Raw genomic sequence first — 14,071 nt, forward strand, 5'->3', positions numbered from 1 at the left:
GGCTCCAGGGCCAGAGGCAGAGGTGGGACCAAGCACTGGCCAAGCCCTGCCCTGGAGGCTTCATGTAGCCCCGGAGACATCTATACCACCCCCAGCTCCACCTAAGACCCCCCCACACACACACTTTAGCCAACCACCTCTTAGGACCAGGGCCAACCATGGACTCAGACATAACCTCTGTACTGTAGTCCTTAGCAACTGTTGTAAATTAATATTAACAGCCTGATAAGAAGGGACAGTTAGGGTGGAATGACAGTGACAAAAGTCCCCTCTGGGAAGGAAATGAAGGAACAGCCCACTCCAGACTTCTTTGCTCATCTTGCTCTCCCCAACCCCTCCTCTCTTATCTCCTTGTCTCATTGGCCAGCCCTAACTGGGAGCCCTGCGTGGTGGCCCTGTACCACCTGGGCCTTGTCCAGGGCACACACCTCTTGATCACTCCTGATAGTAACCTTTAAGGCCTCCATTGGGTTCCTGCTATCAACAGATGGGCCAGGACCTTGGCCTTTATTGCCAAGACTGAGCTACTGATAATGCAGAAGGCCACTCATGTGGCCTATGGGTGGCCTGAGACAGCTTCAGTCACCCAGCCTGGCTGTCTCCTGTGCTGCATAGGCCTTGGCTGCACTTAGGAGACATCCAGGCTTGGGCACGGGCCAACAGAGGCTGAGGGAAAGTGCCCAAGGTCTCCTCTTGTGCAAAGATAGCCCCTGTCCACCAATTTTCATCTCTTTTTGCTCCCGGATAGCACTATGATCTCTTTCTGTCCCAGTCTGAGGTGATATCATCCAGTCCCCCAAAAGAGCAGACCTCAAGACTAAAATCTCAGTGCAAATTGTTTATCTGTGATAGTAACAGAGTGGTAAGGAATCAGGGGACAGGGGCTGAGAATGTGGCTTAGTGATAGAGTGCTTGCCTAGCATGCATGAAGCCCTAGGTTTGATTTCTCAGTACCCTTTTTTTTTTTGGGGGGGGGGGGTCTGGTCATGGGGCCTGAACTCTGGGCCTGGGCACTGTCCCTCAGCTCTTCAGCTCAAGGTTAATCCCCAACCACTTGAGCCACAGCACCGTTTCTGGCTTTTTCTTTCTTTCTTTCTTTCTTTTTTTCTGGCTTTTTCTACTTATGTGGTGGTGAGGAATCGAACCCAGGACCTCATGCAGGTAAGGTAAGCACTCTACCACTGAGCCACCTTCCCAGCCCAAGGTAGTTTATTCTTTTAGCAAGTTACGTTTTGTTGTTGGTGGTGGTGGTCTTGGGGCTTGAACTCAAGGCCTGTGTGCTGTCCCTCAGCTCTTCAGCTCAAGGCAAGCATTCTATCACTTGGGCCACAATGCCACTTTCAGTTTTCTGAGTGGTTTATTGGAGGTAAGAATCTCATGGCCTTTCCTAACCAGGCTGGCTTTGAACCATGATCCTCAGATCTCAGCCTCTTGAGTAACTAAGATTACAGGCATGAACCACTGGCACCTGGCAGAAGTTACCATTATAAGGCAATATTTAAATATGATACAGTAAACTATATCTTATCCAGAAAATAAAACTTTCTTCTTAAATCATATTGCTGAATTACATTTATTTTTACTGTTAGGCTTTAATTATATACCTAAAAAGACACTCCTAATTCAAAAGACTTCAAATATAGAAATTTAGAAATCAGATCATAGTCATTTGACCAAAGTAAAAGCAAAATATATTTCAGCATCCTCTGTTGATACTTTGAAGTCCCAAGCTTTATGAATAAAGTTAAAATGCTGGTTATTCTAAAGGTTTCACTTATTACATTTTTTGTTTATCATGATGTGCTTGACTTTTAAACCCTCTCCATTGCCTTATATCTCCAAACAGATCCTAGATAAGGAACCACAGCATGACAAGCCTACTCTGTCAGTTAAAGACAGTTGGCTAGCTTCCAATATTTTACCATCACCTGGTGCCAGTGGCTCATATCTGTAATCCTAGCTTCTCAGAAGGCTGAGATCTGAAAATTATGGTTCAAAGTCAGCCCGATATTTCACCATTATAAATAAGTTTCTGGTTATCCTCTTTGTGCCTACTGATGTTTCCTTCTTTGAGGGCTTATTTTCTTAGAATAAGTTCCCAGTATGAGCGTTATGAGTCAGAACATGTTTATAATCTTAAGTGCATAGCGCATCATTTTTTCCTCAGATTAATCTGGGATTATCTGACTATTATCAAATTGTGTTAAAGATTAAGGGTCAATCCCAACCCTTGGATGACAGACTTAAAATGACTTCCCAAGGGCTCCTCCCACTAATGCCAGCCAGCCAGCATCTCACTGTACCCTCATCTCATCACTCCTACATTAGTCAAACTTTACAAACTTAATAACTGCAAAATGAGAAAACATTTTTTTCCTTTCTTTGCATGCTGAGAAATGAACCCAGAGCCTTTAGTATGCCAAGCATAGGCTATACTAGTGACCTACGTCTCCCAGCCCTTAACCTCTCTCTTTCTCTCTGTCTCTCTGTCTCTCTGTCTCTGTCTCTGTCTCTCTCTCTCTCTCTCTCTCTCTCTCTACTGGTAACAAATTTTGGACTCAGAACCTTGAACTCATTCAACTGGAAGTGGCACTGTGGCTCAAGCGGTAGAGCGCTAGCCTTGAGCTGAAGAGCTGAGGGACAGCACCCATGCCGAGTTCAGCCCCCACATCCGACAAGAAAAAAAAAGAAAAAAAAGAAGTCAGGTGCAATCTGAAGGCTAAGCTCTGGAAATCACAGTTTGAAACCAATCCAGACAGACAAATCCCTATGTCTCTTATCCAATTAACCAGCAAGAAAAAATGTAAGTGGAGCTATCGCTCAAGTGGTAGAGTACCAACTTTGAGCAAAAAAGCTAATGGACAGCTAATGCCCAGGCCCTAAGTCCAAGCTCCAGTACCAGCACACAAGATGGAAAGAAAGAGAGGGGGGAGAGGGAGTAAAAGAGAGAAGGAAGAGAGAGGAGGGAGAAGGAAAAGGCAAAGGAGAAGAAGCTGAGAGCTGGAGAATTGAGTTTGAAGCCAGCATGGTTCAACAAATCCACAAGACTCCATCTTTAAAATAAATAGCAAAACCTAGGCTGAAACCAGGTACTGGTAGCTCACACCTATAACCCCACCTCCACCCCCACTACTCAAGAGGCTGAGATCTGAGAACCCTAATTCAAAACTAGTCCCAGAAGACAAATCCAAGAGACTCTTATCCCCAAATAATCAGCAATAAGCCGGGAGTGGAAGCATGGCTCAAATGAGAGTGCCAGCCCTGAACAAGAAAGTCAAGCAAGCACAAGTTCAAGCCTTGAAAAGCAAGCAAGACAGAGACAGAGACAGAGACAGGGGAGGGAGAGAGAGAGAGAGAGAGCACTGCAAATGTGGCTTAGTGGCCTAGCACTCTTGCATGAAGCCCTGGGTTCTATTAGTCAGTACCACATTCACAGAAAAAGCCGGAAGTGGCACTGTGGCTCAAGTGGTAGAGTGCTAGCCTTGACCCAAAGAAGCTCAGGGACAGTGCCCAAGCCCTGAGGTCAAGCCCCAGGACTGGCAACAAAAAACAGAGAGGGCTGGGAAGGTGGCTCAGTGGTAGAGCACTTGCCTTGCATGCATGAGGCCTTGGGTTCGATTCTCCAGCACCACATAAGCAAAAAGAAAAAAAAAGCCGGAAGTGGCTCTGTGGCTCAAGTGGTAGAGTGCTAGCCTTGAGCTGAAGAGCTGAGGGACAGCGCCCAGGCCCAGAGTTCAGGCCCCACGATTGGACCAAAACAAACAAACAAACAAAAAAAACAGAGAGAGAGAGAGAGAGAGAGAGAAGAAATACACTCATTACCTTACTCATATAAGTGTAATCCCCTCACAATAAAATAAAAAAATTTTAACTGAGCAGGGCGCCGGTGGCTCACGCCTGTAATCCTAGCTACTCAGGAAGCTGAGATCTGAGGATCGCAGTTCAAAGCCAGCCCGGGCAGGAAAGTCCATGAGACTCTTATCTCCAATAAAAACCACTAGAAAACGGGAAGTGGGGGCTGGGAAGGTGGCTCAGCAGTAGAGTGCTTGCCTTGCATGCATGAGGCCCTGGGTTCGATTCCTCAGCACCACATAAGCAAAAAGAAAAAAGCCAGAAGTGGCGCTGTGGCTCAAGTGGGAGAGCGCTAGCCTTGAGCTGAAATGCCGAGGGACAGCGCCCAGGCCCAGAGTTCAGGCCCCACGACCGGACCCAAAAACAAACAAACAAAAAAAAGAAAACGGGAAGTGGTGCTGTGGCTCAAGCGGTAGAGCACTGGCTTTGAGCTGAAGAGCGCAAGGACAGCTCCCAGGCCCCATAAACGACCAAAAACAAAAAAAATTGTTTTTAACTGAATAATGAGAGTTTGGGGGCCGGGAAGGTGGCTCAGTGGTAAAGTGCTTGCCTTGCATGCATGAGTCTCTGGGTTCGATTCCTCAGCACCATATAAGCAGAAAAAGCTAGAAGTGGTGCTGAGGCTCAAGTGGTAGAGCACTAGTCTACAGTTGAAGAGCTGAGGGACAGTGCCCAGGCCCAGAGTTCAGGCCCCATGACCGACAAAAAAAAAAAAAGAAAAAGGAAAAGAGAGTTTTTACTTGGAGAGAAATTTTAGTAAACTAATCTTAAAGTTACATAGAAGGCTTTAGAATGGCAGGCACAAATATGAAAAAGATAAAAGGAATTATGAGAGACTTGTCTTCCCAGATATCAGACTAATCTATAAACCTACTATAATTAAATCAATTTCGTGTTGACATGGGAATAGATAAATAGATCAGTGGAAAAAAATAAAGAACCCAGAAATAGATGGAGTATGTGTGTGTGTGTGTGTGTGTGTGTGTGTGTGTGTGTGTATGTGAGAATTTACTATACAAGATATTAGTTATTTCTATTCTATGAAAAAATGGATTATTTAACAAATTGTGCCAAGACAACTTCTATCTGGAATAAGATAAAACTGGACTTCAATTTTATACAATATACGAATATAAACTTCTTACAGATTAAAGACAAATGTAAAAAATAAGACAATAACAATCTTGGAAATTTAGGTGGCTACGTGTTCAATATAGAGGGAGGGAGAGTTTTATAAAGCAAGATTGGAAATTCAAAAGCTATAAAAGAAAATATAGACATAATTTATCTTGTAACAATTTTTTAAACTCTTGTATGGCAAAAGATAAAATAAAGTCAAAAGATAAATGATTTCTATAGGAGAGATGAATAATTAAAAGCAACAATAAACAGAAAGGTTTTATGAGTTAGGCAAAAGGAAAACAAACCCAATAGAAAAATGAACAAAGAGGGGGCTGGGAAGGTAGCTCAGCGGTAGAGTGCATGCCTTGCAAGCATGAGGCCCTGGGTTCGATTCCTCAGCACCACATAAACAGAAAAAGCCGGAAGTGGCACTGTGGCTCCAGTGGTAGAGCACTAGCCTTGAGCTGAAGAGCTGAGGGACAGTGCCCAGACCCAGAGTTCAGGCCCCATGACTGGCAAAAAAAAGAAAAAAAAATGAACAAAGAGGGGCTGGGAAGATGGCTCAGTGGTAGAGCTCTTGCCTTGCATGCTCGAGGCCCTGGGTTCGATTCCTCAGCACCACATAAGCAAAAAGAAAAAAGCCGGAAGTGGTGCTGTGGCTCAAGTGGTAGAGTGCTAGCCTTGAGCAGAAGAGCTGAGGGACAACGCCTAGGCCCAGAGTGCAGGCTCCACGACCAGACCCACAGAAAAGAAAAAAAGAAAAAAAAGAAAAAAGCCAGAAGTGGCGCTGTGGCTCAAGTGGTAGAGTGCTAGCCTTGAGCTGAAGAGCTGAGGGACAGCGCCCAGGCCCAGAGTTCAGGCCCCACGACCGGACCCAAAAAAAAAAAAAACAACCAAAGAAAAAATGAACAAAGAATATCAGAAGGTACTTCATAAAAGGCATATTTAAATAAACAACATGCATAGGAAAAAAGGCACAAAATTATTAGTATTCAGAAAATGAAAATTAAAATATGAGATATTACTTCATATCTTTCAGATTATCAAAAATTTAGGCTCTAACTTCTATTGCTAGAAGGGATATAAAAAAAAGTTTCTCCATTGTTGATAGAAATGTAAATTTTTACAATTCCATGTAATTAGGCAACATCTTAAGAAACTCGAAATATGTATTCCTTTGACTCATCAATTATACACTCATATAATAGAAATGGAAGGGGCTGGGAAGGTGGCTCAGTAGTAGAATGCTTGCCTTGCATGCCTGAGGCCCTGGGTTCGATTCCTCAGCACCACATAAGCAAAAAGAAAAAAGCTGAAAGTGGCGCTGTGGCTCAAGTGGTAGAGCACTAGCCTTGAGCTGAAGAGCTGAGGGACAGCGCCCAGGCCCAGAGTTCAGGCCCCATAATCAGACCCCTCCAAAAAAACAAAAAAAATAGAAATGCAAAAGTGTGTTTGTGTGTGTGTGTGTGTGTGTGTGTGTAATATTGTTTATTTGTATTGGCCATTTTCCCCACCAATACCTTTGAAAAAATATAGAAACCAATTAAAACCGATGAATAGAGACCAAGTAAGGTGCTAGATAAAACCGGGGTGGGGGGAAGCCCTTGATTTAAGGCATAAAATAAATTTTGGGGGGGGGGGTCTGGTCCTGGGGCCTGAACTCTGGGCCTGGGCGCTGTCCCTCAGCTCTTCAGCTCAAGGCTAGCGCTCTACCACTTGAGCCACAGCGCCATTTCCGGCTTTTTTCTTTTTTGCTTATGTGGTGCTGGAGAATGGAACCCAAGGCTCATGCATGCAAGGCAAGCGCTCTACCACTGAGCCACCTTTCCAGCCCATAAAATAATTTTTTTAAAAAAGAAAGAGAGAGAGAGAGAAAGAGAGGGAGGGAGGGAGGGAGGAAACCAGGCAAGGGTGGCTCACGCCTGAAATCCTAGCTACTCAGAAGGCTGAGATCTGAGGATCACGGTTCAAAGCCAGCCCGGGCAGGAAAGTCCATGAGACTCCTATCTCCAATAAACCACCAGAAAACCAGAAGTGGTGCTGTGGCTCTAGTGGTAGAGCGCTAGCCTTGAGCTGAAGAGCTGAGGGACAGCACCCAGGCCCAGAGCTCAAGCCCCATGAGGGAGGGAGGGAAGAAGGGAAGGAGGAAGGAAGGAAGGAAGGAAGGAAGGAAGGAAGGAGGGAAAAGGGAGGGAGGGAGGGAGGGAGGGATACTTGGATACTTTTACCCCTCCTACTCCTTCCACCTTCAACAGCTCTAGACATAAATAGATGTCCCAAGCTGTAGCAATCATTTTGTGGTCCTGAGGCATCAAACATGAGGAAAAAGTCAAGATGCAAATAATGCATTTGGAAGTGAAATCAGAAAAACGGTGAGCTTGGTAGCTTCAGTTCAAATCCACCCATAGAAGCACTGATAAACAGCCATATCAAAACTTGACAAGCTTAAAACAAACAAAAGCAGACAAAGTTCTATAGCAACCAGGTAAACACTCTGGGAAAAAGAGAGAGAGAACACTAATAAGTTTTATGGTGCTTTTACTCACTCTTGCCCCTCCTCCCCAGCATGGCAACTGTGTTGGTCTTAAAGGGACAGCAGCACAGTTCCCTCCCTCCATCCAGAGCAAGCAATGCAGGTCTGATATGCAAATCACTGTGTACATTTTTTTTCTAACCTGACTGGGACACCCGAAAGACTGATGTAAATACTGTTTCTCAAAACAGGACACTGCTATGTCTGAGGAAAGAGATTCTAAATGGAGACATAAAATGGTTTGTCTGAGGCCCCTAGAAGACCATGGAAAGCTAAGTGGTTCAAGAACAACTGGGACCGGCGCCTGTGGCTCACGCCTGTAATCCTAGCTACTCAGGAGGCTGAGATCTGAGGATCATAGTTCAAAGCCAACCTGGGCAGGAGAATCCATGAGACTCTTATCTCCAATAAACCACTCAGAAAACCAGAAGTGGTGCTGTGGCTCAAGTGGTAGAGTGTTCACCTTGAGCTGAAAAGCCTGAGGTATAGTGCCCAGGCTCAGAGTTCAAGCCCCAAAACCAAAAAAAAAAAAAAAAAACAGCTGGATATACAGGGAATTTGATTTGAGGATTTATTTGTGCTGATACTAGGACTTGAACTCAGGGCCTCATGCTCTTGCTTGGCTTTTTCCATTCAAGGGTAGGGCTCTATCACTTGAGCCACACATCTACTTCTGACTTTTTGTTGGTCAACTGGAGGAACCTCACAGACTTTCCTACTTTGAACATTGATCCTCAGATCTCAGTTTCCTGAGTGGTCACCAGTATCTGGCTCTATTCAGGGAACTTAGAAAGCCATATATATGCCTAGAGCAAGATATGTGCGAAGGAAAGACTTGAAAAGCCACTAAGCTTTTGCCGCAGAATTGCCTCTAGGCTTAGAGCAAACACAGCTAAATGCTAAAGAAGGGTCTCAAGACTATTTGTTTCACACAGACACACACAGACACACAGAGACACACGCAGACACACAGACACACACACAGAATATCTGTGTTCACATTGCTACACTGATGCATACATGCATACGTGTGTTTTTCTATTTGTTTAACTTCCTGGCTTTTAAGGAAATCCATAAAACCATTATGATAGAAGCATATACCTGTAGAACACATTTATCTTAGGCTGGGGAAATAGCTCAGTGGTAAAGTTTTGTGTGTGTGTGTGTCTGTGTGATAAAAGTGATATGTATGATAAAATGTCCTGAGACAAATACTTCATACTAAATGTTGGAAGCAGCTGTGCTGAGAATTGTTGTATTTTTCTTTCTTTCTTTCTTTTGCCAGACTTGGGACTTGAACTCAGGGCTTGGGCACTCACTGTTCCTGAGCTTCCTTTGCTCAAGGGTAGGACTCTACCACTTGAGCCACAGCTCAACTTCTGGCTTTTTTTTGTATATGTGGTACTGAGCAATCGAATCCAGGGCTTCATGCATGCTAGGCAGGCACTCTACCACTAAGCCGTATTCCCACCCCACCCCCTTTTTTTTTATGCTAGTACTAGAGCTTGAACTCTGGGCCTAGAGCCCTTGCCTAGTTTTGCTCAAGGTTGACACTCTATCACTTAAACCACATCTCCACTTTAGGAAGTTTTTAGCTATAAATACAAGTATCAAAAAAAGAGGAAATGAGCCAGGGGCCGATGGCTCCTGCTTATAATCCTAGCTACTTGAGAGGCTGAGATCTGAGGATCATGGTTCAAAGCCAGCCCGGGTAGGAACATTGATGAGACTCTTATCTCCAACTAACAAGCAGAAAATCAGAAGTAGTGCTGTGATTCAAGTGGTAGAGCACTAGCCTTGAGCTGAAGACCTCAGGGACAACACCCAGGCCCAGAGTACAAGACCCACAACAAACAACAGCAACAACAACAAAAAAAAGAGGAAATGGAGCCAGGTGCAGTAGCTTATGCCTGTAATCCTTGCTACTCTAGAGGCTAAAATCTCAGGATGTTGGTTTGAAGCTAGCCCAGTGAGGAAAGTCTGTGTATTCTTATCTCCAATTAACAACCAAAAAGCCAAAAGTAGAGCTGTGGCTCAAGGAGAAGAGCGCAAGCCTTGAGCAAAAAAAAAAAATCTTAGGAACAGTACCCAGGCCCTGAGTTCTAGCGTCAGGACCAGCACAAGAAAAAAAGAAAATAATGCCAGGCATGATGGAGTAATCAGGAGATTGAAATTGAAGTAGAAGGCTTTTGACTTCAAGACCAGCCTAGAGTTGGGCATTGATATCAATGCTCACAACCTATAATCCACCTAGTTACTTATGAGGCTGAGATCTGAAGATCAACATTTAAAGCTAGCTCAGGCAGAAAAGTCCAAAAGTCTCTATCTTCAGTTAACCAGAAAAATGATGGCCGGAAGGATGGATCAAATGGTAGAGTATCAGCCATGAGTGAAAAAGCTAAGTGAGAAGATGAGGCCAAGAGCTCAAGCCCCAGTGTGGGCATGTATGTACGCCAAGTGCATGAGCGCGCGCGCACACACACACACACACACACACACACACACACACACACACACTGCCAGCTTGGACTACCCAATAAGATCCTCAAAAAAAAAAAAAAAAAAGCTAAACTTCCCCCCAGAGAAATGCCCAGAACCCAAACAACTTCACTGGTGAATGCTACCAAACATTTACAGGAGACTCAATACTAATCCTTCTCAAACCTCTTTCAAAATGTTTGCATGCTTATTTATTTGTTTTGGCATGATTTGATTATATCCCCCAAAAATTTGTGTGTTGGAAGCTAAAAATGGTGATAGGAAAGGAGCCATCTCTTTTCCCATCACCCCCCTTTAGGAGAAAGGATCTGACCAGAGGTCTTTGGGGAGTGGCCCATGGCAGGGTTTAAGGAGTTTTTATGAGGCCTGAGTTCTTGCAAGTCAAATTACTGAGGAAACACAAGCTGACTCCTAATAATCTCTCTGTCTTGCCACAGGATCCCTCCTTTTGTGTGTGCTCCTGCCATTCTTATTTGCCAGGACATCCAGAGTTCGTACTATGCCCTTTGGACCCTAAGCCTGCAAAACCTCTTTTCTATATCAAATTACTCAGCCTTGGGTAGTTCTTGAAAGTAACGAAAAACTGACTAATACACAAGTTTTATGAGGCCAGACATAGTACTTTAATATTGTGATATCTGATACCAAAGATAAAGATACTATAAGATTCTTTAAAAATAGACTGTGGGTGTGGTTGCTTCATGTCTGTATTTGTAGCACTCAAGAGGCTGACACAGAATAATTGTGTATTTGGGGCTAGTCTGGGCTACATATGGAGCTTCTGCTGAAAGAAAAGAAAAGAAAAAGAAAAGGAAAGGAAAGAAAGGAGGAAGGAAGGAAGGAAGGAAGGAAGGAAGGAAGGAAGGAAGGAAGGAAGGAAGGAAAGAAGGAAGGAAGGAAGGAAGGAAGGAAGGAAGGAAGGAAGGAAAAGATAAAGAGGGAGAAACTATAGGCCACTAATCCTTATGAATATAGAATGAAAATACCCACCAAAATGCTAGGAAACCAAATTCAAGGGCTTTTACTTTTTCTTTTCTTTTTTTTTTTGGGGGGGGGTCTGGCCATGGGGCCTGAACTCTGGGCCTGGGAGCTATCCCTCAGCTCTTCAGCTCATGGCTAGCGCTCTACCTCTTGAGCCACAGCGCCATTTCCAGCTTTTTTCTTTTTGCTTATGTGGTGCTGAGGAATCGAACCCAGGGCCTCATGCATGCAAGGCAAGCGCTCTACCACTGAGCCACCTTCCCAGCTCGGCTTTTACTTTTTCTAACACTGACCTTGAACTCAGGGCCTTGCATTGCTAGGCAAGTATTCTATCACTTGAGTGATTCTACAAATGCTTTTCTTTTTTTTGCCTATCCTTTGAGATAGTCATATTTTATTCCTGGGCTAGCCCAGGTGTCAGTCCTTCTATATGTGCTCTCTCTTGTCCCTAGTATACAGGCATGTGCCACTGTGCCTAGTTATTGATTTTTTTTCTTTTTGCTTGAGCTGCCTTAGAAACTTCATCCTCTGATCTCTGTTTTCCAAGTAGTCACAATTAAAGACGTGAAGAATTACAGATGTGAGCCACTTCAGTCAGCTCAAGAGCATATTAGAAGGATTATACACGGGGCTGGGAAGTTGGCTCAGTGGTAGAGTGCTTGCCTTGCATGCATGCATGAGGCCCTGGGTTCGATTCCTCAGCACCACATAGCAGAAAAAAGCTGGAAGTGGTGCTGTGGCTCAAGGCATACGCCTTGAGCTGAAGAGCTGAGGGACAGTGTAGAGGCCCAGAGTTCAGTCCCCACGACTGACAAACAAAAAAGGATTATACACATGCCAAAGTCTTTATTCTCAAGGTGTGAACTAGTTCAACATATGGAAATCAATTATTTTAATATAATACATTAATAGAAGGAAAAGATTAATACAGAAAAAGCATTTGCTAAAATCCAATATTCTTTTTTTATTTTTTGTCAGTCATGGGGCTTGAATTCTGGGCCTAGGCACTGTCCCTTAGCTCTTTGCTCAAGGTGAGCACTCAACCACTTGAGCCACAGCGCCACTTCCTGTTTTCTGAGTGGTTTATTGGAGATAAGAGTATCACAGTCTTTCCTGCCCTTGCTAGCTTTGAACCAAGATCCTCAGATCTCAGCCTCTTGGATAGCTAGGATTACAGGCATGAGCCACCAGCACCCCGCTTAAAATCCAATATTCTTTCAGATTATAAACACTCAGACAACCAAGACTATGTGAAACACCCTCAACCTGATAAAGTACATATGTGAAAAATATCTACAGCTAATATTATACTCAATACCAAAAGACTAGCCAGATACTTGTGGCTCATACCTGTAATTCTAACTACTCAGGAGACTGAGATCTGATGATCATGATTCAAAACCAGACTAGGCAGAGAACTTCAAGAGACTGTTACCTCCAAGTAACCAACAAAGCCGGGCGCTGGTGGCTCACGCCTGTAATCCTAGCTACTCAGGAGGCTGAGATCTGAGGATCGCGGTTCAAAGCCAGCTCGGGCAGGAAAGACCATGAGACTCCTATCTCCAATAAACCACCAGAAAACCGGAAGTGGCGCTGTAGCTCAAATGGTAGAGCGCTCGCCTTGAGCTGAAGAGCTGAGGGACAGAGCCCAGGCCCAGATTTCAAGCCCCACGACCGACAAAAAAAAAAAAAAAAAAAAAACCAAGTAACCAGCAAAAAGCTAGAAGTAGACCTGTGGCTCAAGTAGTAGAGCATTAGCCTTGAGCACAATAGAGAATGAGAGAGAGTGAAGGGACCTGAATTCAAGCCCTAGCGCATGCATGTGCGCACGTAAATGCACACACACAACTATTGAAAGATTAGAAGCATTTTCCTAAGAATTCCAATCAGACAATGATGTCCACTTGACCACTTCTATTCAAGATAAGCACTAGAAGAGCAATTCAGCAAGAAAAGGAAATTAAAGACATGAAAATTATGAAAATGTAAAGTTATTTTTATTGGTAGATAACATGTTATGTATTTAAAACCCTAAGTCAAGCCCACTGCTGGTGACTCATGCCTGTACTCCTAAAGAATTAGAAGGCTGAGCTCTGAGAATCAAAGCCAGTCCATGTAGGAAAGTCCATGAGACTGTTATCTCCAATTAACTACCAAACAAATTGGAAGTACAGCTGTAGTAGAACACTAGCCTTGAGCAAAAAAGCTTAGGAACAGCATCAGGCCCCGAGTTCAAGCCCCAGGACCAGCACAATCTCCCGCTTCTGCCCCCACATGTCAGGGCACCAATAGCTCATGCCTGTAATCCAAACTACTCAAGAGGCTAAGATCTGAGGATCAAAGCCAGTTGGGAAGGGGAAGTCTATGAGATTCTTATCTCCAATTAACCACCAAAAAGCTAGTAGTGCTGTCACTCAAGTGGTACAGCACCAGCCTTGAGTATAAAAGATCAGGGACAGCACCTAGGCCCTGAGTTCAAGCCCAGGACCAGCACAAAAAATAAATGAATGGATGGATGGATGAATAAGTACCGAGTATAGAGGCTAAGCTAATACTCAGAAACAGAGACCCAGAAGGCTCATGGCTTAAAACCAGTGAGGGCAAAAAGTTCATAAGACCCCATATCAACTGCATGTGATGGTATGAGTCTGTCATCTTAGGTATGTGAAAGGCATAAATAGGAGACTCATAGTCCAGGCTGACCTGCTCAAAAATGTGAAATCCTACCCCCAAAATAACTAAAGCAAACAAAAATAAAGTAGAGGGACTAGGGGCATGGTTCAATGGTAGAGTCCCTGCCTAGCAAGTGCAAGGCCCTGATTCAACCTCCAGTACCACCAAATAATAAAATAATAACAACTTAATAAGTGAACTTCATGAAGTTTCATTATTCAAATTTAAAACATCAACTATCTAAACTGGGTGCTGGTAGCTCACACCTGTAATCCCTACTACTCAGGAGGCTAAGATCTGAGGATCACAGTTCAAAGCCAGCCCAGGCAGGAAAGTCCATGAGACTCTTATCGCTAATAAATTACTAGAAAACCAGAAGTGGCGCTGTGGCTCAAGCAGTAGAGCACTTGC

This window comes from Dipodomys spectabilis, unplaced genomic scaffold (assembly GCF_019054845.1).
Source record: "Dipodomys spectabilis isolate Male_0828 unplaced genomic scaffold, ASM1905484v1 ptg000322l, whole genome shotgun sequence".
Taxonomy (NCBI): domain Eukaryota; kingdom Metazoa; phylum Chordata; class Mammalia; order Rodentia; family Heteromyidae; genus Dipodomys; species Dipodomys spectabilis.